General features: G+C 40.1%; 1 protein-coding gene across 2 annotated transcripts in view; it reads left to right on the forward strand.

The window, feature by feature from the left end:
* lzts2a (leucine zipper, putative tumor suppressor 2a) overlaps positions 1-22,117 on the forward strand; it is a 76,527-nt gene that overhangs the window by 22,396 nt on the left and 32,014 nt on the right. The window contains exon 2 of one of the 2 annotated variants that reach the window (XM_072677859.1): positions 15,232-15,347. The exons of the other annotated variant lie outside the window; for it this stretch is intronic. The gene's annotated coding sequence lies outside the window, so the exon portion shown is untranslated. The remainder of the gene's footprint in view (positions 1-15,231; positions 15,348-22,117) is intronic. 2 annotated transcript variants of the gene reach the window in all.

The raw sequence follows: 22,117 nt of genomic DNA on the forward strand, positions 1-22,117 counted from the left end.
ATATTGCACAACCTGCTTTGCGATTGTTCTGCATGCACACATTGCGACGGCAATGCTGAACCATTATTTTGTGCAACCCTAGATTTTCTGCATATAATGGTGTGGGTGACTACCATCTTTGCTTTCTGGGAATTCCTAAAATTGATTAAAATGATTATAGTATATGAGATGCTTATTATCTATTATATTATCTATGCTTATTATTATTATCTTATTTTATATATTGTGTATACTATATAGTATTATACAGTATATAGTATTATATATTATATTAGTATTATATCATCTTGCTTACAGCATCACAGTATAAAGCAATATATTGAATCGTAACACCTGTTTTTTTAATATACATGGCTGTTATTGGAGGTCCTTTGAGCACAAAGCTGAACGAGATGAAGACATGGCTACAGTGTCTGGGTCCACACTGTTCAAAATAAAGGTGCTACAATATGTTTTTTGAGTGATGCCATAGAAGAACCATGTTTGTAAACTTAAAAAAACCTTGATGTAAAGGTTATAGTAATGTAGTGTTTTTAACGATTTTCTTTTATTTTTATTATCTGATCAATTTTAGTTTCCATTCCATTTTGTTTTACTTTTTTTACTTTAATTGTTTTACTTATTTACTTTTTTTGTGTCATGTCTTTCATTATCCTATTAGCTATCCCTTGTCTTTCTAGTTAAAAGTTTTCATTTTTAAACCTGTTTGAATACTTTATCAATCACGTGTTTGATTCGTTGGTTGACTTGCCAATGTAAAAGTTCTTCACACTAGTTTGATCATTCTAATTCTTGAACGTTTTACTTCCTTTATGATTAATGAACGATTATATAAACTGCTGAAGTGGCTCAAGAGTTCTCCCTGTTTCAGATTGAATGGGACACATACAGTAGAAGGTTTTTAAGGTGACAGTGCATGAACACACACAGTGAGGAAAGTACAAACAATAATTGATCATGGGCAAGATTGCATCAAATTGAGGTTCTGAATGTCGGTTTGTTTCATTTTTGATGAATTCCCCAGCCCTTTACACTCACACATCTTTATTACAAACACGGCTCTTTATGGTACTAAAAGTAGTTCTTCTATAATATCACTCAAAGCACCATTAATGTTTAAGAGCATTTTTGACCAGTTCTGTTTGTGGTGCGTATGAGAGTTGGTTGCAGCTAGTAGTCGGTGACTGTGGACTCCCCTGCATTCTTCTTTGGAAACTTTAGCCTACATTGTTGCTGCAGGCGTCCAGTGTTATTTATTTATACAGATCATTTGTTTTAGTGACATACTGTGCATACAATACTCCACAGTTTATTTGAAGGTCTTTCTTTGGTTTAGGTGTTTAAATATGTTGACATTGGACAAAGTCACTGTTTTTCCAGTCTTCAAAAAGACGAAGTATCAAGTGTGCTCTCTTAGAGTCCTTTGAGACAGTCAGACGTTTGCTGAGTGTGCGCTCAGTGTTCTGTGCTTGTATAGAATAAAAGAAATTGTTGCATAAGGTTTTTGTTTCTTGGGTTCATTGGAGTGTTTTCTCTGCAGTTTCAGCAGGATGGGTCTCTAGGGTTAGAAAATGCAATTCCTCCTCTGGGTTAGCCAACCTCATCCAGGACCCGAAGACTTGTTTAGGGCTATGGGAAAATGCCCTTGCAGTGGAAAGACAGGAAAGGTCCAGGACATGGGGTTCATGAATGTCAACAGAGAGCTCAGATCAACAGATTTTGGTGAGGATTTTATTTCACGACCCTGAGCCAGCTTTCTCAGTCAGAGTGGTGAAGCCTGGCCAGTCTTGGCCTCAGTTCTCAGTCAGAGACCTGTAAGGCTGGGCCTCTAGTCCGATGCACATTAAGTCATTACCTGTTGGACAGCTGAGAAGGGGCTGGACGATTCACTAACCTGGCAGCGGATTCTACAAGGCTTCGATTGTTCAGTGTTGGCAGGCTGCTCTGGAACAAGCTTGCTGTGCAGTAGGGTGCAGGACACACCACGAGAGCCTGAACTGCACTTCACTTTGCCTGTTCAGCAACATTTTTGTCTGTTTTCGGTCTAGTGGAATCTTTTCGGCTTCTTTCTCGGTCTCACTCTTCCTCGTTGCCATTGGCATGTTTAAAAAGGTAATCGTGTCTGATTGTCAGCACAATGTTTGGGCATCAGTGTGTAATTTACTCTTGAGAAAGCAAGACTTTTTGTCTTTAAGCATAGTCCTGCGGCATAGTGCAGGGCAATATGACCTCAATTCAGTATCATGGTTAATTGAACATTTTACCTGGATTGCGATCAATGAATGGTTATACAAGCTCTTCAGTTCTTCAGTTTGCTTGGTCTTTGAGTTCTTCTCCATGTTGCCTCCATGTCACAGAGTCACATGACCACACATGCAGAACTTTTTTTTTTTTAAAGGAAAGTATATAAACGCACACAGTGAAGAATGTACGAACAGAATAAAATAAAATTACAGAAATGTAAAAAATGTAACATTTAAACCATGTCATGGTCTTATTTACTTTACTTTTATTTTCTATTACTCTTATTATTTTTCTTTATTATTTTGATCACTACATTTTATTACTGAACAGTTTTAGTTTCCATTAAATTTTATTAACAGTTAATATTTTTTTTTACTTAATACTTTAATTTTAGTCTTTGTTTTACTTATTTTTGCTTGTATCATTTTCTGCCATTTCTATCATTATATTACTAGCTATCTCTTGTCTTTCTAGTTAAAAGTATTTTAATACTTTTATTTAATATTTTAATACTATTTTAATACTTTGTCAACCGTGTATTTTATTCTTTGGTTGACTTGCCAGTGATGTCGATTAGAGGTTCTGAATGTTGGTTTTGATTCATTTTCGATTAATTACCAAGCCCTGGCCTACACACATATTCTCTGAGCTCATAACAGAGGGATACACAAACCTATTCCTATAGACCTGCTAAAACTCAAAAAGAGGGAAAGAATCCACCTGTACAATAATGCTAGCTACTTTGTGACACTAGTTATACATTAGCACAAAACCTTGATTTTAACTTGTCTTGTCTTTAACCAGGTCATGTTTAGTATCCAAAGTTTGCACAGTGTAGTTGCACAAAGCTACAAGCTATAAAGTTAATGTCATTAACATGTTATGCATGCTCTGAGTAGTCTCAGCTGTTCACAGTGCTAACTGCATTGGTTGTAACTATAACCTGTGCTATTTTAGGTGCTCTGACAGGCCGTTAACAAGTTCTGATGACACACTTCAGAAACTGAAGTACACAGCGCGTCTGATTTCTGCTGTCGGGCTGTGATGATGCTACAATTGCATGTTACCAACTCTTTTCAGTTCTGTGCTGTCTGTTTTTACCCTGAGGCAACTGGCAGCTGTATGAAGCTCACTTCCCCTACCTTTGAGTTGAGTTTGAGAGGGGGGAAAGGGAGGAGGGGTAAACTTTGAGAGGGTGAAGGAATGAGCTTAAAAGACAGAGAGTTTGAGAAAAGAGAGAGCAAGAGAGGGAGAATGAGTTGAGGGCTGCCTGGCAGGCAGGGACGCCATCAGCAGCTGCTCTCTCCGGGTCTCTCACATTCCAAGACTTGAAAAAAAAAAAAAAGTGCCTCGATCCAGCGCGCAGGAGCCGGAGAGAAAAATGAGCCGAGTGTCTCAGGGTATGCATAACAAAGCAGCTTTCCTTTCTCCATACCCCCTCTCTCACTCTCTCACACTCATACACACACATACACACACACAAAGTAAAGCACCCGCAACGCAGCACAAAACAAGATGTTGGAGGGCAGCTAAAAGGGATGTGTGTGTGAAAGCCTCGGGGGCCCTGCAGGGGCGAAACTGACAGGCCTCCTTGACCCTGCATCCTTTTTCCTCTCTGCACTGGCTGGCTCAGGCGTTGCGGCTACCACCTGTACTTTACTGCCCAAACTGTCTAGAGATAAAACAAAAAAGCAGGTTGTAAAAGCTCCAGAAAGGTGATTCCATTAGAAAGGTGTCAACATTCTTTATAAATGGTTTGATGAGACATGTGTCATTCTAGACAAACATAATGAACCAGAACCAGACGTCTGCAGCGTTTCATGTCTTTAAAACTTACCATGACGTTGTTTTTGACACTGGGTTATTATGTAGTTATACAGTCAGGTTTTTGCCTTGGCAAAGAGAGATACAAGGCAAACAGGACTCTGTTTACCAAGATTTTATCATTATCAGCACATATAAGACTGGTTACTTGTGCTACACTATATGTCCAAATGTTTGTGGACACCCCTTTGAGCTTCAAGTATGGCTCGGCTCAACCCGCCATCCCTCAAAATCCACAGAAGACAAGCGTCCAGGTTTTTTTTTTTGTCCTGGCACCAAAGTGGTGGAACGAGCTTCCCCTGGGTGTCTGAACGGTAGAGTCGCTTGCTGTCTTCAAACGCAGACTGAAGACCCACCTCTTCCGAGAATACTTGGGCGAATAGCAGAGTGGTCTCCTTACTGACTTGTGTTTATTAGTGTCTAAATTTAGAGGTGTCTTTGAATTATTAGCCTATTCAAACTAGCTGAGGTTATTCTTGGGTAAATAGGAAAGCATGTTTGTAAGTCTCTCTGGATAAGAGCGTCTGCTAAATGCCTTAAATGTAAATGTAAATGAATGTATTCAGCTACTTTAATTAAACCCACTGCTAATACAGATGTCATATACTCAGTTTGTCAATTCCTCGTAGAGAAGAACTGCAAATAAAATAGGTCTCTGGAGCAGATAAACATGCACCTATTGACACCATGCCTAAAGCATGTTGAGCTGTGGAGCAGGGAATCTGCGTTCTCTGGAATAACATTATTCATTATTGGGCATTTATCACATTTCCAGGGTGATCATTTGTTATGCACTATATGAACAAAAGAATTGGGAAATCTCATCATTCATTGTTTCTTCTGAAATCAAGAGTATTTAAAAGAGTTTATCCTGCTTTTGTTGGAGTAACCCCTTTAAGCTGATGGCTGGCATTAGGCATGGTGTCAATAGGTTCATGTTTATCTGCTTCAGAGAGTCCTATTGTATTGGCAGTACTTCTCTGCAAGGACTAGGCAAGCTGAATGTGTGTGTGCATTTGCACATCTGTGTCAGCAATGGGTGCAACTTAAAGTACCTAAATGCTTTCATTAGAATGGGTGTCCACAAACATTGGGACATGTGTTGACATGACTTAATAGTTTGTTTTGTAGTTATGTAAATAATTAAATGTGTCACAATGTAATTCATACAATCAAAGATCAAAACAGATCTGACCCAGACGAAGGTAAAACTGCATCCTCTACTCCAAACCTCTCTCTCTGAAAGCATCAAAAGAGTCTTAGTAGCTCACGGCTCTGTCCTTAATAGTTCTCCCCCTGGTGGCAAGAAACAGAAGTGCTGTCACAGGCCTGAGTAGAGACTGGCTGTCCTTTGAGTTCTCCCTCTGCTTCTTAAAAGCAGATCCAGAGAGTTTACAGGAGGACTGCATTTGCAGAGCTGTGCTGACTGCATTTTCTTCGATCAGTCTTGAAAAGCCATCCTCCGCTCACAGTCAGTGTGATGATTGTGTGTTTGCTCCGGGTTGTCTGTCCTGGTTTCAGCGTGGTCTCCAACCAAATCCCCTTTGAACAGAAGTCAGAACCAGAAGCAGCGAATCATGTTTTATGTATCTCTTCACACACAACAAAAGAAGAGGAAACTAGGACAGGAAGCAGCTAGATGACTTTACTTGGAAAACCTCATTATCAGCATAATAAAAAGAGGAGAGTCAAAGAATTTTACCTGCCCTGATAATGATCTGGAAGATTCTAAAGCTAAACAGTGGAATCGGATCTATTTGTGGTGCGTCTTCACCACCGCTGAACTTATAAATAGCTTCAGGCGTGAGCAGCTAATAGCAACTTTGAAAAATGCCCTGGTTGGTGTTGTGTGTTATGTAACTCTCAGCTTGTGCTGAGTAGTCGTGCTGAAGCAGCAGTCGTCTCCTGGCTGGATGTAAAGTGTTGGATGTCTCTCAGTGCTGTGCTGAGTCTGGATGCGCCACAGAACCTCTGATGAACTCCATCATGGACCTCATTTCTGCCACATCCAGAAGGAATAAAGGATGATAACCAGCGTACACTATATGTCCAAAAGTTTATGGACACCTCTTCTAATAAATGCTCTCTGGAGTGATGGTGCTCCATTCGGTGCTCTTTTGGCATGAGTTGGGGGTGAGGTGGGGTGGTGATCATCCAACATCCTGACCTCACTAACGCTCTTGTCACTAAATGCAATCAATTCCTTACAGCAATGCTCCCAAATCTAGTGGAAATCCTTCCCTGGACAGTAGATTCTTAACAAAATTCCCTTGTTTTGGACAAAACAATGAATGAGCAGGTGTCACAACAGTTATGTCTACATAGTGTGGAAAAATCAACTTATAGCCTCAGAACCTTCACTGAAGTAATGAATATTGTGACCATAATCCAACCTAAAACAAGGTTAAAAAAGTGTGTATATATATATATATATATATATATATATATATATATATATATATATATATATATGTGTGTGTGTGTGTGTGTGTTCATTGTCTCTCTTGGATATTGACCCATATCTACCACTTCTAGACTAATAAATAAATAAATAAATTGGGCCTTCTCTCTGTGTTCTTTGTGAAGCTTACTTGTAACACTATTCCAACTAACCCTGCAGTGTGGAGGCTGTACTGTTGTCTGTTTAAAGCAGAGGTCAGGTCAGATTCCTCCACAGTTTGGTGATTTACTTGCTTACTCCTGATTCAGCAAACAAATCAGCAAACTGTGCTGGACTCCAGAATCCCACCCCTGGCTTAAAACATAAAAAAAAACATTTACATTTTATGCTGTGTTCATACCCCTACACATCGATATGTTTAACATAATGCATGTGTGTCATTTTAAAGGAATTTAAATGCAGGTGTATTACTTCTTTTTCTAAAAGCACTTTATAAAGGGGGCTCTTTTGCCTTGTACGGAAGCAGCAGCGCACTCTCTCTTGGCCTGCTACATCAGACTATTGACACTAATGGTAACACAGATTAGATGTCTTTGTCAGATTAATGCTGTCAGTCTTTTCTGTTGACTGACAGCATTAATCTGACAAAGACATCTATATATAAAACATAGTCTCAGGTAAAATGGGTATTTGTGTGTGTGTGTCAGTGTTTGTTAGTAAAACACACAGAGAGGGATTAAGGAGATGGGATGTGAAGGACCACCATATGTCACCTTAATGGAAGAAGCAGATGCTAGTTTGGTTTAGGAGTAAATCATTGTTTGCAGTTGTAGTCCTCTCAGGGATTTATGTAATCTTCATATGCAGCAATGGCAACTCGTAAAATACATTTCTGTATTTTGATGGTGGGTTCAGTGTTTTATGATATGGGTCCTTTAAATCCTTCCTGAACACACACTCACAGCATCCTGACAGACCACTGGTTTAACTGGACTTTGGTTTGACGTCAGCCAAGAAACTAATCATAACTGAAAAAGTAATGACAGTAGAGCTGGGCAATATGACAATATTTTATTGTATTGTGATAAATTTTGTCATAGTGGTACACAATATGCTTTTATAAGTGTATCGTGGATATTGTGATAGTGCTAAAAGAGCACTGATTATCTGCATGTTTCATTACAAAGAGTGGAATCAGTTTTATTTAATTCAGTGGAGTGCAGCATATTTTGAGTGAAAATCACGGTACTCACTATGGGAGAGTATTTGAATAGCAGTTTTTAAAATTGTAGGCTGTTGGTGCATTTTATCAACATGACACGTATATTATAATAAATGTCTGTAAATACAGTGATATAAGTTTTTTCATATCGCCCAGCTCTAAATGCTGGTTTAAAGTGTGGTCAGATCACAGTGGAATGGACTTATGTAAAGCAACAGAATGAGATGAGTGCAACTCATTAGATTGAGGAGAGGGTGACAGAGGGAGAGAGTGAGAGAAAAAGACGTGAACAGAGGAAAGCAGGTGAGTAAAGAGGAAGAGTGATGAGAGGTTGAAAAGAGAAAGAGGAGGAGAGAGAGAGAAGGAGGAAGATGCAAAAAAAGGGGATTAGGGTGGAGGGACGTAGAGTTAAGAGGGTTGGGTTTAGATATGCCCATGGGAGTTACCTGTCCCATGGAAATATCGTAGTGCTGTAGAGATCATAGCGGGTCGCTCGGTCGGCTCTTTTATGAAAATTAAAATGCTAAAGCCATCACGCTCTCAGACACGGCTGTGTGAGCTGGAGGGTAATCCGATTTTCTGTGCTAAAATGGGCATGGATCTGCAATCCTGTCCCTGTACCCGAAAGACCTCCAAGTCAAATTTTACTACTCAGACACACACACACACACACAAAGTTGACTCTACACATTCAGCAGGGTAAGCCAGGGTAGAAAGTAGAAAGGATTTGTCCTCAGGGCAGAGGTCAGTATGAATGACAATGCCATAGCTTTGACCTGTCATTATCAGCATCATCACTTCAATTGCCATCACTTGAAGCCCACCCCAAACTCTTGTAATCAGATTTTTTGGGAGCCTTCATTTTTCTTAGATCATTAATTATCACAGTAGTATGCCAAAACATCTACTATGATTTATTCCTCCTTACTCCAAATGTAGACAGTCAGGCAATTCTTGTTTGGTGTCCAATTGTTTGTTAATCGAATTCTACCCCTTTTTCTCCCATTGTGGTACTGCCAGTGAACACACCTGTTTGTAGCTAGGGGGACACTAAAAGGGTAAGGACCAGCACATGTCTCCTCCGATGCATGTATAGTCAGCCGCCACATCTTTTTTAGAAGAAAAAAGTGCAGCGTGCGCAATGACCAATTCATCAATACGGGAACAGCAGATCAACAACAAGTTTAAACTGCGTTACTCTTTTATGCCATTTTTTCAAGCAGTACACCAACAAGAGTCTTCATGCGCTCCTATCTATCTTTATAGGACAGTGGTAATACATCAAGCAGATTCACACATCTGAAGTGCCGTCACTGGAGAGCAAAGTTTAAAAAGATTGTTTTATTTATTTATGATAAAAAAAATTATTAAAAAGTCCAGCGTCTGAATATTCTTAATGATCAAAAGCCCATTGCACTTTAAAGGGTGTGATTGCATTATAGTAGTATTCTCATTGTTTCAGCAACATAAAATGTTTTTAAAATGACAATAATATTGCTTATCGCAGTTAATTCTGGGACAATATATCAGCCAGAAAAAAAGGGGCAGGCCTAGATGTACCTCTAATAGTTAAGATTAGAGAAATGTAGTTTGAGGTGAGTATATGATGAAATTTAGATTTTTTTTATTATGCTTATTAGTGTTATAAGGTGCTATTACCTAACTAGTGTAGCATAAGTAGACAACAGCAAACTTCAGAAAGTAAGCATGCCTAACTGAGCTAAAATGTCAAAGTACGCCAGTAGGAGTCAGTAATGGAATGTCTGATTAGTGTCCTGGTTGCCCTTCTGCATAACCTGATGCCTAGATCACAAGACTGAGGGAGTGGAGAGACCAGTGTGGCTGTTTGAAGGGGTGATGGATGGAGGCAGGGGTGAGATATGAGAAGTGTCTTCGGAGTAAAAGGTGGTTTATATCTGATTCTCTCTCTCTCTCGTCCACTGTGAGTCAATTGCACATTTCATCTACGGTCATGCACAAGAGCAAAAGGCTGCAGTGGTGAAGGGGACAGATTGAGATTTAGGTCAGGTGAGATCTGGTGAGTGCTTGGTTCAGTGGTTGAAGTTGAAAGACGCTACTGTGTTGTGTGTTTGCAGTCCGGCAGATCTGTCTCTCTCTGCCACAGCGCTTTTCTACTTATCAGCAGGAAGCTGAGTGTCTTTGGAGGAAGAAATAAGAGCGGCTCAGTGGAAGTGGCTGCGGTAAGTGGAGTGCGACGAGAGGCCTGAGGACGTGCCAGTGGACTGGCATGTAATGAGTCTCGCTGGGTGCCTGTGAGGTCATGGCAAAATCGATGGGCAGTATTGGATCAGTTTGCAGACAGCAGTGCTGTGATTGATTTCTTAACAGGGTGTTCCGCCGCACCTGAGTGGCCCGATTTGATGAGCCCTCAAGCCTCTGTATGTGTGCTTTATATTTATTGTCAGTCGCTGAGGTGGGTAGAGTAGTCGGACCCCACATTAGAGCAAAAACTTAAGTTAAATATTGACAATCAAAGGTAGTTTTAGATAATGTTCAGGACAACCATCAGAATGAGGGGAAAATGTGATCTCAGTGATTTTGCTGTCAAATGTGCTGGTTTGAGTATTTCCATAACTGCTGAGATTTTCAGCACAGCACTATATAGAGTATGCTCAGAATTAGTGCAATAAAAAAACAAGGAACAGAAAGCTGAGGCTGCAGTGGACACAGGCTCACCGAAACTGGACAGCTGAAGACTGGACAAATGTAGCCTGGTCTGAGGAATCAAGATTTCGCACAAATGATTCACACACATGGTCAGGAATAGGCACTTAGGCACTGGAATCCGTGGACCCAACCGGCCTTGTGTCAACAGTCTAGGTGGTGGTATGGGGAAGATTTTCTTTGGGTCTATTAATACCAATTACTCATTGCTTAAATGCCACAGCCCATTTGAGTATTGTTGCTGACCATGGTCATCCCTTAATGGCCACAATTTACCTGGAGTCTCTAGTTTAACCCCTTACTAAAATAAATACTTATACTAATAAAATTGACTTCCATAGTAAAAGATAAAGGAGATGCCAATATCTTGAGTAAATCTTGAATGTCTCCTGAAGTACTCTATAGAAATACAGTCAAATGTTCTGGAATCCAGTATCTTTTGCCATAGGAACTGGAGACTGTTAAGTTACATTCACACAGCAGGTGAAGTGGCCCAAAATCTGTTTTATTCACCAAGTCTGATTATGTACTTATTTATTTTTGTTCACACAATCTTTTAATGTCACCTATACATTCGTCTGAACAGTTCATTTTAATGAACGTTGAGTTGGATTGACGCTGCCATTCACACTGCCTCTTCTGAGTCCACACACTTACCTACCCAATGCCAGACATGGGCCAGAGGGGTCCCCCAGCATTGAGCTGTGGAGCAGTGAAACTGGTTTCTTTGAAATGATGGTGCTCCATCCTATAATTTTGATTGATTTGGAAATTTGGGGTTGATTTGGGGAGTTGGGGATGAGGTGGGGTGGTGATCATTCAACATCCTGACTCCACTAATGCGCTTGTCCTTAATTGCAATCAAATCCTTACAACGATGATCTAAAATCTAGTAGGAAGCCTTTCCTGGACAGTAGAGACTGTTCATTTACCCTTGATTTCACAAGAAACAGTGAATGTTCAGGTGTCCAAAAACTTTTGTCTATTTGATGTATGAATGTACTATGCTCAAATGTAATTTTTCTTCAAAGTTTGTTTTGTTATGCAAAAGTATGATCATGTGAATATTTAGAAAAGTACACTTACAGCCAATGTCACACAAGCGAGAGTGTGTGTGCGTGCAAGCGTCTGTGTGTAGATTGTATTGTCCGGGCTTTATTTGTTCTCTCCTAAAACAGCCCCCCCCCCCCCCCAACACCTTTCTTGACTCTCTCTCTCTCTCTCTCTCTCTCTCTCTCTCTCTCCCTCTCTGTCTTTTTCCCTCTCTATCTGTGTGTAGATTGAGGGCAGGACCAGGCACGTGTGGACCTCTCTCTCCTCCACGTGTGTCAGCACAGTAGCATGTATTTGTGTGTGTGTGTGTGTGTGTGTGTGTGTGTGTGTGTGTGTGTGTGTGTGTGTGTGTGTGTATGCTGCAGTCGGGCGGCTCATGGAGATGTGACCCACTTTCAGAGGTGCGAGCACAAAACAGATGAGACTGTTCTCAGAGTTAAACTGAGAGACGCTCCTGCTGTCTTCCTCTCACGATTGTTCAGAAGTCTAGAGCCACTCATATTAATAGATTTAAGATTTAAGTGTTGTGAACTAAAGAAGGTATTTTTAGATTTTAGATTTGCAGGTACAGCAACAATTAGCAAACATTAAATAATAAATAACTTACTGTAATTATCTATTTATAGCCATTTCCTGCCAAGACATTTGCCTCAGGATTAGTATCCTTATTAACATTTCTTTAACATTCTTCAAGCTATACAGCTTTCACAATCATTTAAAATCTACAAATCAGATTTTTTTCATGTATCTAGTTACTTAAATCTATTCTTGTCCTTCTTAGCTTCCTATCATTGTTCGAAATCTATGTGCTCTTAAGCCATACAGAATTAGAAGCATATTACCCGTGCATCTGAAACCAAATGGGTTTTATACAGTCTTGTGTGAAAGATTGAGCCGTAAACACAGCCTCAGTAGCTAATCAAGCACATTATTTTACGCCATCATAACATACAGAAATCTTAACCATCAGTTTGGCTTGTGCCAACACTGAGACCTTCTTAAGTGCTGCAAAGACTTTTTTGACAAGGTCTCAGGCCTAAGGCATGTCACTATGCCTCCAAACGTTAGCAGTTCCCTGACTCTTCACAGTTGTACTCATCAAACATCAGCTCCTCTCAGCAGCTGTCCAGAGATCTGATAATGAAAGTAATCAGTATGCACAGGGCACAAGAAAGCTATAAGAAGGTAGCCAAGCATTTCAGCTTAATTTTATACAGACTGTTAGGAAATGGCAGTTCTGGGAAACTGTGGCGGTCAATATGAGATCTGGTAGACCACAAAAATTCCTGGAGAAAATTGCTCTTATGCTAATGGATCTATCAGGCTTTGGGGATGTGCAGCCATCAGTGGCATTGGCAGTATTGCACAGGTGGAGGGAAGGATAGATTCCACAAATAGGGTTAACCTGGCTCCAACAATTGGCAAAATATATGAAGGACACAGTTTGCATGAATGTGAACAAACTGTAACACATCAAAATTGTGTATGCTAAAAACTTTACCAGTGCTTCCTTTTCAGGGCATTTTAAGGTTCTATAAACTGACCTAAAATATTCCAGAGTTTTCAAAGAGATATTTCTCAAACATTCTATTGCACAAGAAACCACCTAGATATCACTTCACTATATGTTATTCTTCAAGCCAAGGTATTCAAGAACCCGCAGTTCTCTAGGTTCTGAATGAACTGGTATACTGCCCAGTACTAGACTGAATCTAAAACTTGACTCCAAACATTTGAAGAGGTGATGGTTGAAAAGTTCAGTTGAACTCAGTTTTTCAGGCTATAGGCCAAAAGGTCTGTGGTGATTGCTGTGTCAGGTTGAATGATGAGTGGGAGGAGTGGGTCATATTTACCTTAGAAGCACAAGCAGCACAAAAGACCCCTGCAGCCCCACTGCTCAAGAAAACAGATCAAACACGCAATGCAAAGGTGCTTACCCAAAAAGAGTCACGACCAGGCTGTGTTTATTTTCCGATGAATGTGCAGCAGGTTTAGACAGAGGCATTGGCCTAATGTGCTTTGCACAGCACTTTTACTGATAAAAGCATAGCTGTCACTCCTGCTGCCCTGCTGAAGTGCTTATTCCTGCATATACTGGAGGCAGCTTCAGGTTGACACTGATGGGGTTATACTTGTGAGTGTTTGTGTGTGTGTGTCTGGTTTGGAGTTTTAAAATTGACAATTGTAGCAGAGCTACAAAGGGCCATTAACAGCAATCAGCTGCAACACACACCTTTCATCTAAAACCTATAAAGCCTTGAAGATGCCATATCCTACATTTTCCAGTGCACTTTTTGTAAAATTCAGGGAATGCTTCCTCATGGTTCGCTAGCTCACTCGGCTCTGTTTGTGCGCTGTACATGGGAAACAGTTGCTGAAGCTGAAGGAGCACTGAAGGGAAACTGCACATTATTTTGTCTTACATTGTCCCCTACATTTCATTGGCTCTTCCTGAATACATACTACTTTAGCTTTTGAAATAGCAATCATCTTATATCAAAGCTACAAACAAGCTAACACTTCTGCCTATTGAATTTACATAGATTGAATGCAGGCTACTAAACTGTACACTTAACACCATTGTATACAATCTTCTGTTTAAACTGTAGGCTACTAATCACAAAACACCCTCATCTACCACACTTGTCTGTGCTTGATAGCTTAATACACAGAAGTATTAGCTTGTGCTTAGCAACATTTGTATATTACCTCCTCATAATCTGAGAAGAGCCCTTGACATTCCAGGGCATTAAACTTAACAAAGCAATATTCATTTTGGATATTAGAGTATGATGATGGCTCCAAAAGGAAAACAGGCTCAACCTTAGAGTCTTCTTATATAGACACGTCTCTATTGATAGCTACATAATAATATTTGGTAATTACTGAATCAAATATAGTAAATAAATATTGTGGTATATTTAAGACTTCTACTTAATTAAGCCACCACTTAATATATGTATTATGGTGTATTATTAAATGTGGTTATGTAGATCTGAGAGCCAGGAATTGATGAGTGGGACAAATACATGTCCTAAATGTCAAAAGGGGCTAAAGATGAGCACTGTGTGTTTGTCCAGTGGGTGGCAGTGTGCTTCTCCTCTCCTCTTGCTCAGGCAGAAGAACAGATGTGCTGAGGAGCTTAAAGCTGTAACAGCTTAGACTGGGCAAAACGAGTCTTTACCCATCAACCCCTCCCTCTGTTTTCGCTCCAACTCCTGCTCTGTGTCCTCAGGGAAGAGTTGAACCTCAGGAGGGCTGATTCACACACACACACACACACACACATTCACTCATGCGCACACATACACACACATACACACGCCCTCTCCCGGCCATGACCTCATCACGCAGCCTCTGTAACCTAATTACAGCCTTTTCACCTTGCCGCTGTGCAGCTAATAGTGCCAAGCAGGTGTATGAGGTGTAGCGTTCACATGTTTACAAGACCGCACGAGGACAAAAAGAACGGGAGTGGCTCTGCAGCTTTGATCTCCACGGTCATAGGCCTTGACATTTGATATTCCTCATTGCTGGAATACACTGTTTGCACATGGTCTCTCTCTCTGCAAAAATTTGATAAAAAAAGGCAGATAAAAACAGTACTATGCTGAACAAACACAGTGGTCCTGACCATGTTTATTTATTTATTATTTATGAAATAACAGGTAAACACTGTTGCTGTTTTGGTTGCTGAGGTTAAGGTTAGGACTATCCATATCTAGACATTGAATAAAGAGCACAAATATGTGCATGTGCATTAGCATGGGATAACCTCCAGTGTGGATGTGTGTTTCTGCAGGTGTGTGTGAGTGTGAAGAGGAGGTTGAGTCAGCAGTGGAGTTTTGGGGATGTGTAAAGTCTCCTTTGCTGAGTGTCCTCAGCCAGTAGGAGCTGAAGTTTGGGCCGTAAATCAAGGTAAGGATAATAACTTTACCGGTTCTCTACACTGCCTACTTTTTACTGATGTGCCTTTGTAAGATTATTGTTCTGCATTCATTGCATGCAGTTCATAAGCCATATAACTACTCATTCATGAGTGTATGCATCATGCAGACAGCTTTTTTTCATATTTATTCATAAGCTCAGTGTAAAGTATTAAAAACTGTTCAAACAAAGAAAGGCCTTAAAGAGCCTATGTTTCTTTCTTTATTATTGTTTATGTGGGTTGCATACTAACAGTAGTTGTTTCATTTTTACATGGTTCCTCATTTTACATGCCCCTTAAAATAAAAAAAGGTTATTGATAGAATGTTAATGTTAATGTGCCTTTAAGACTGGTATACATAGCTAACGTCTATTGTGATTGGCTGCCCTGTGTTGACTGCTCTGTACACTTCTTTAATGTAAATAGGTGGGCAAAACTGCTGTAGGATATGTAGGCCTGTATGTAAATGCTTTGGTCTTCATGACATGACCTGGTTCCCTCACCAACCCTGTCAGACCTGGTAACTCCAGTTCCCATTAAAGTACTTGGACATTCCAGCACCTCCCACATACTCTTATTGAACCAGTAGCGAACAGTTCATCTGAGTTTTTAACTTGTTTCACCTGGGCCTCATTTGCCTCTGTGTATTTAAGCCTGAGCACTTGCCAGTCTGTCCTTTTTGTTCTCTACTGTGTTGTTGACCTGTTTTTGACCTTCAGTCAGACCTTGCTCTGGTTGCTTTCCTGCCTTTTTGGTTTTGTCCTTTATTTTATATTTGCTCTTGTGCATAGTACTATGTTTTTGTAGTGCTTTATGGTCATTAACACTACATTTTTTGGCTAACATTAAAGACAGCTTGTCTATTGCCTATAGAGACGTATTGCCAATAGAGTAGGACTCTCTGGAGCAGATAAACATGAACCTATTGACATCTTGCCTAATGCCAAGTAATGAGTTGGGGAGCTGGGGATGAGGTGGCATTCTCACCTCACTAACGCTCTTGTTGCTGAATGCAATCAAATCCACACAACAATGCTCCAAAATCTATTAGAAAGCCTTCATGGACAGTAGAGATATTTACTCCAACAAAAGCAGGATCAACACTTTTTTAATATACCTTTGTATAAATGAATGAGCAGGTGTCCTAATACTTTTGTCAATATAGTGTCTCCTTAGGCCTCAACTTTGTCCATGCATTTGTCCATTTTTACAAACCACAGTATGTCATTCACTGTCAGATACATTAAAATTGCAAATTACAACTAATTACTCCAGTGTTAACTGTTGGGTTATTTATATAGTGATTTTGGCACCAAACAAGTCTCGTTTGACTGATTAACTTGAATTTGGGTTCTGAGAAATAAAGTGTAAATTAGATTTTCACTAAACTATCCCTTTAATGTAATGTGTTCCGCTGGCACAGTGGTATTGTATCTGCTTTGCTGGCATCCAGGCTTCGGTCAGGGTTGATTAGCAGGTCTGCTCCGGACAGTGATTAATGCTGTGAATGTGTGCCAATCAGCAGGCCAGATCTGACCCGCGTTGTAAAATTTAAATAAAGCTCTTTGAAGTATATTTTCCTCCAGGGTCAGGATGGTGATGGATGACCAGAGCAGCGTGTGACAGCAGCAGTGTAGTGTGAGCGGTCCAGGCCTGTGCAGGAGGGGCTGAGAGGTCAGAGGTCAGGGATTTGAGGAACATGGTTGTTTCTAACAGGGGGCAGGGCTGAGATATGGTTTGCTGGATTGAGAACGTTAGAGCTGGATGGACACAAAAAGACCATAAACTGTTTAGCCGCCACAAAGAGGCAGATCATTCGGGTCATTCAGAAGTGCAACTGTTATTTCTTGTTTTGTCAAGGTCAAGAAACATCAAAAAAATGGGGCTGCAATGTGAAACAAGTTCCTCCTGTTTCGGGATCACACAGACAGACCCTGGGTCTCTTGGCCAAAGGGGTTGCTCTTTATCCTTGTCCAGCTATCATTGCTTTGTCCCTTTCAGCTTTATCCAGTGTTTGTGAGTGCCCAGTTCATGCACATGATTGGCAGTAGCTCCCCAGAAGTGTATGAGTGTGTGTGTGTGTGTGTGAGTGTGTGTGTGGTCTTTTTGGCAGTTGCTCCTCCCACTAGTCTCCATCTACATTCACATGCACCCAAACACAGCTGTTCTGTTCCTTCAGATTTAGCCTGGTACTCTTTCTGTCTAGCTCTCTAGCTCTTCCTCTGTTTGGACATTTACTCCAAGCCTTCAATTAAGGGAATACTCAAACAGTTGACTACCACAAACAGTGATGTCCATTACACACTTTCTATGAACTTCTATTAGAAGTAGAAAAGTCCTAGTCCAGTTTTATTGCCTCCCAATCTGATTTGAGTAACCATGTTGAGAGTTTTACTTTGAATAATATTGTTGTAATGTTTATAATATTCTTATATCCAGTCTTATAATGTGATTGGCTGAGGGGGCATTCTGTAAGTATCAGTATCTCCAGAGAACAGCACTTCAGCCCACCTTATTTGCCTGTCACTTTTGGTTCGCACTGCAGTTTCAGCCTCATGGTTTGCTTTCTTTTTCTTTAAACAGACGTTGTTCAAGTTATGGTTTGTTCCATCTAGTGCCATATAGTCTCTCTGAAGTGGTTAATTCAGCCTGTAGTGTGTTAATAAAGCAGTAAAGTGTAAACTTTCATATGTTCAGTGTGTTTCCACACACACATTGTCCTTGTCCAATCCACTGTGAAAAGTGTGAAATTAGGGCTGGGCAATATGGTAAAAATACTAGATCATGATATTTAAAGAATTCTTTCATGATACACAATATTTATCACAATACATGTAATTACATACTATAAAAATCAGTAGGGACAGATTCTTTTAAACTAGTATTCAGAGACTCTCGTACTGAATACAGTGATTTTTATCTGCTGAACTTCATCTAATTAAACCAGTCTAATTACACTGTTGGTAAGGAAACCTGCAGCTGATCTGTGTTTATTAAGCACTAACCGTATCCTCGATTTGACTGGAAAACTTCTTGATACGATAAAATATCGTCATATTGCCCATTCTTGTGTAAAAATACTTTTCATTTACTTTTTTATTGTTATTTCAAAGCAAAAGGTGAGAACAGTGAGAGACAAAGAATAAAGTCACTCTCTCTAAATGCGACAATGAGAGTGAGAGAGCCTGGGGAGAAGGTGGAGAAGGAGGGGAAGGGGACCAACCAAAACTACAGTTACCATAGCAATACTCCTAAACCACTACAATTCCCACAATGCCATGCAAGTCTAACAGCTTACAGCTTAAGTTATAAGGATGGGACGTTCGCTCATGGAATTACTGTATTTACCCTAATAGCACGTAGGGAGTATTCTGCATGTTCACCGAACCATGACACCGTACCGTGATTTGTGATTTGGTACAATATTGTTACACCCCTAATGTTAACTGAATTGTCGCCATGCATTTCTTTCATTTGTTTGTATTGCAGTTGTTTTTGTTGTTGAATTACACAACACACTGGTCTTATTTTTTGGCACTAATGTAATTTGGCACAGTATTTATGGCATAAAATGCATCAGTAGGAACCAATATGTGGAAATCAAAAACTGGAACAGAGTTTTGTGCCAACCGTAGTTACAAATACCTCAGATCTCATCAGAAAACTGCACAACACGCAAAAAAACTTAGCATCCTGTAGTTGCCTTGAATTCACCTCAAGGGTCATTTGAGGGATGCCATAGAAGAAACATTTTTGGTTCTATGTTTGTAAAAGAGACGTGAAGAGTGTGAGGAACCTTTCAATTAGTAAAGAACCTTCAAGTGTTTAGGTTAAACCTTAAACATGCCCTTTTTTACACATCTCGTTTACAATTGGTTGTTTAGAGATGCAGAAATGGTTCTTCTATGGTCATGACCATATCAGCCTACCATGCCAACTGGCAGTTTCGCCAGTGTCAGTTTTATTTGAATTACTATCAATTAAAAAAGTATTAATAAATACTTAAAAACTGTCTGAGGTGCCTAGAAATGACCCATTGACTACTTTATAGGGCTTTAATCTGAAGTGTGAGCAACAAAACACACCAGTCTCAGATGTCACTCATTAGTCTGACATGTAAAACTAGTTTTGGGTCTTGAGTTTTTTTCTGTTCTTGTACTAAACATAGGAATTTGTTAAAACTATCATGCATGATGTCTGACTGTATGCTCCAGTTACAGAAGCTTGAGGTTCAGTTAAAAGTGCTGGACTGTTTCTTTAATTTAGCACTAGGCCACCAGTCTTTTGTATTCTTCTCTCATTGTTTGTTGGGCGGCTGTGTTTTCTCTATGGCCCAGTGTTCACAGTGACCATGTATTCATAGTGTACTCTATTCTTATTGGGTGCTGTGATGCCATGTTTTCTTCATGGCTCAGTGTTCACAGCCGCTGGACATTTGGAAGGGCTTTCCCATGGAACTGTGCACACAGCAAGCTGACCAGACTCCTCATTGCCGGTTAGCCATAGCCAAATCCATCTCTCTACTTGGTCAGCTGTTCCACTCTGGGGCATATTCCCTCTGACTAAGATGACCTGTCATTTTATTACTCATAAATGACACATATCCCCAAGTTACCAGTAAATGCAGTGTATTTTATCCACAATACACTCGTATCCCAGCTACATATTGCAGCTCAAGCAGGTCCATGCATGAACAGTGCAACGTTGTGCATGCTTGTAAAGATGTACCTGTTTATTTATACTCTCTGTGAGCACCATTTAGTTGAATTTGTGTGTCTGTGGATTAGCTGCATGGCCATACACTAGAAATAGTTATTTTATTCTTTAAGAACTTTCAGGTGAAAACTTCAGATGTCTAATATCTAAGTGGTTGGTGTGACGTGACAGATAACACCACTATCTGCCTGTGAGGCGCCACACCATGTGGAAAACTGGGGTTTGAGTCATGGCCTGGGTGACTATGCTACGCTACAACAATAAGACTCCTTTGCCAAGACTAACACTACATTTGCCCACCTCTGTAATCAGAATAACCTTGTAAGTCCCTTAGGTATGTCAGCTAAATGCCAGAAATGTAAAAAAATCGAAATACCGAAATATTTTTATTTTTGAACACCTTTCATCCAAATGTACAAGAAATTAAGTCATTTAAAAAAAAAACAGTAATACAAAAATGACAAAGAGGAAGAAGAGAAATTCCCATTGAGCTCCTGCAATTACGGCAACTGACAAGTCGTTCAACACAGTGCTGCTCACCCAGGGAAAACTCATTTAGGCTGAATAGCTGCTAAAAATGTTGCCTGCCTTGATTAAAGGTCTTGCTAAAAGAGGAATGAAATGTAAACACTCACATACTCTCCTGTCTGTGTTTTCTTTCCTTGCATTTCTGGTAACCTGTTTTCTTTTATGTGCAACACAACGTTTCTCTCCCAACTCACAGTCACTGCTCGCAATTACAAATCACACCTGTTTGAAAGGCAGAATGAACCATTTCATGTAAAGCAAATCAGGCAATTTGAGGCACTAGGTGTTTACATGTTGCCAAACGTTTTTTAATATATTCTGCAAACGATGAGCGTTTAATAGTTTATTATTACAATAAAAAAGTTCTAATACAATTTTTAGGACCCCTGTCAGTTGCAGGCCCTTAAAACTCTCCTGATTTCCCCCCTTCCCCCTGTGGCACCACTGTTTATGTACTGGTATCAGCACTGACATGAGCGAATAATGCACAAATGAAAAATGGCAGATATTGGTATCTGCAAACAATTCCAAAATTGATTTAGACTTTTTTTATTATAACTTCATTCTTAGTGCCTTACAGTTCTTAGCCATTTAAAATCACCTACATCTCCACTTATCCTTCTGGACACATCTGGGTTTTTTTGCTACAGCTTCTTTCCACAAATAGTTTGAAACATTGTTTAAAACGTTGTTAAAAAACATTTTAATGGTGATTTTAATTTTATTTATTTAGTTGTTGTTGTTGTGTTTTTGTTTGTTTGTTTTTTGTTTCATTTTTCACATTGGTGGTACTTGTTGCTTTTTCTGGTGCTGGCTGGGAGAACAGCACTGGCCCTCACTGAATGCCAGAGGAACAAAAGCTCAGAGCATGCTGGGACTTAATGGAAAGCAAGCGGGCAGGCGGGCAGAGAGCAGTCTCTGACACACTGCCCGCTCCCACCATTCTCCTGCTAAGATTTACAGAGAGAGCAGAGTGTGTGCGGGTGTGTGTGTGTTTTAATAGGTGCCACGTGTTACCTCACTGCTCTGTCCCATAAAGCAGAGAGTCGATTCTGATGTTGTGGTCTTGAGTGATTTGCAACCTGTTTCCCTCCATTGTGCTCGACGGCTGCAGTGATCTCTCCGTTCCGTTCTGTTCCCCCACCCTCGACTGCTCTTTCCCTCTCTCCCTCCATCCCCTCCCTTTCTTTCCTGACTCCTTTGCCATGCGCTCTCCATGGCTAATGGCTGGCCTCTGAACAGGGTACTGGAAATAAGTAATGAGATGAAGGTGAAACTTTTCAGCCAAAGGTTTCGGGTTGACTGTGACTTTCGGTTGATTTCTGTCGTTAAAGATTCTTTTCATTTCAAGATTTCTTTCATATTTAGGGCAAGACGTTTTCATTTCTATCTTTTGCAGTTTCAAGATAACAAAAAAGCAAAATGGCCTAAAGCAAAGGGTTAGGCCCCATGCACAGTTCTTAGTAACACTCTCTTTGGCAGGTATCCCAGCTTGTAAGCAATGGCTACATCTTTT

The sequence above is a fragment of the Salminus brasiliensis genome, chromosome 4, assembly GCF_030463535.1.
Source record: "Salminus brasiliensis chromosome 4, fSalBra1.hap2, whole genome shotgun sequence".
Classification (NCBI taxonomy): Eukaryota; Metazoa; Chordata; class Actinopteri; order Characiformes; family Bryconidae; genus Salminus; species Salminus brasiliensis.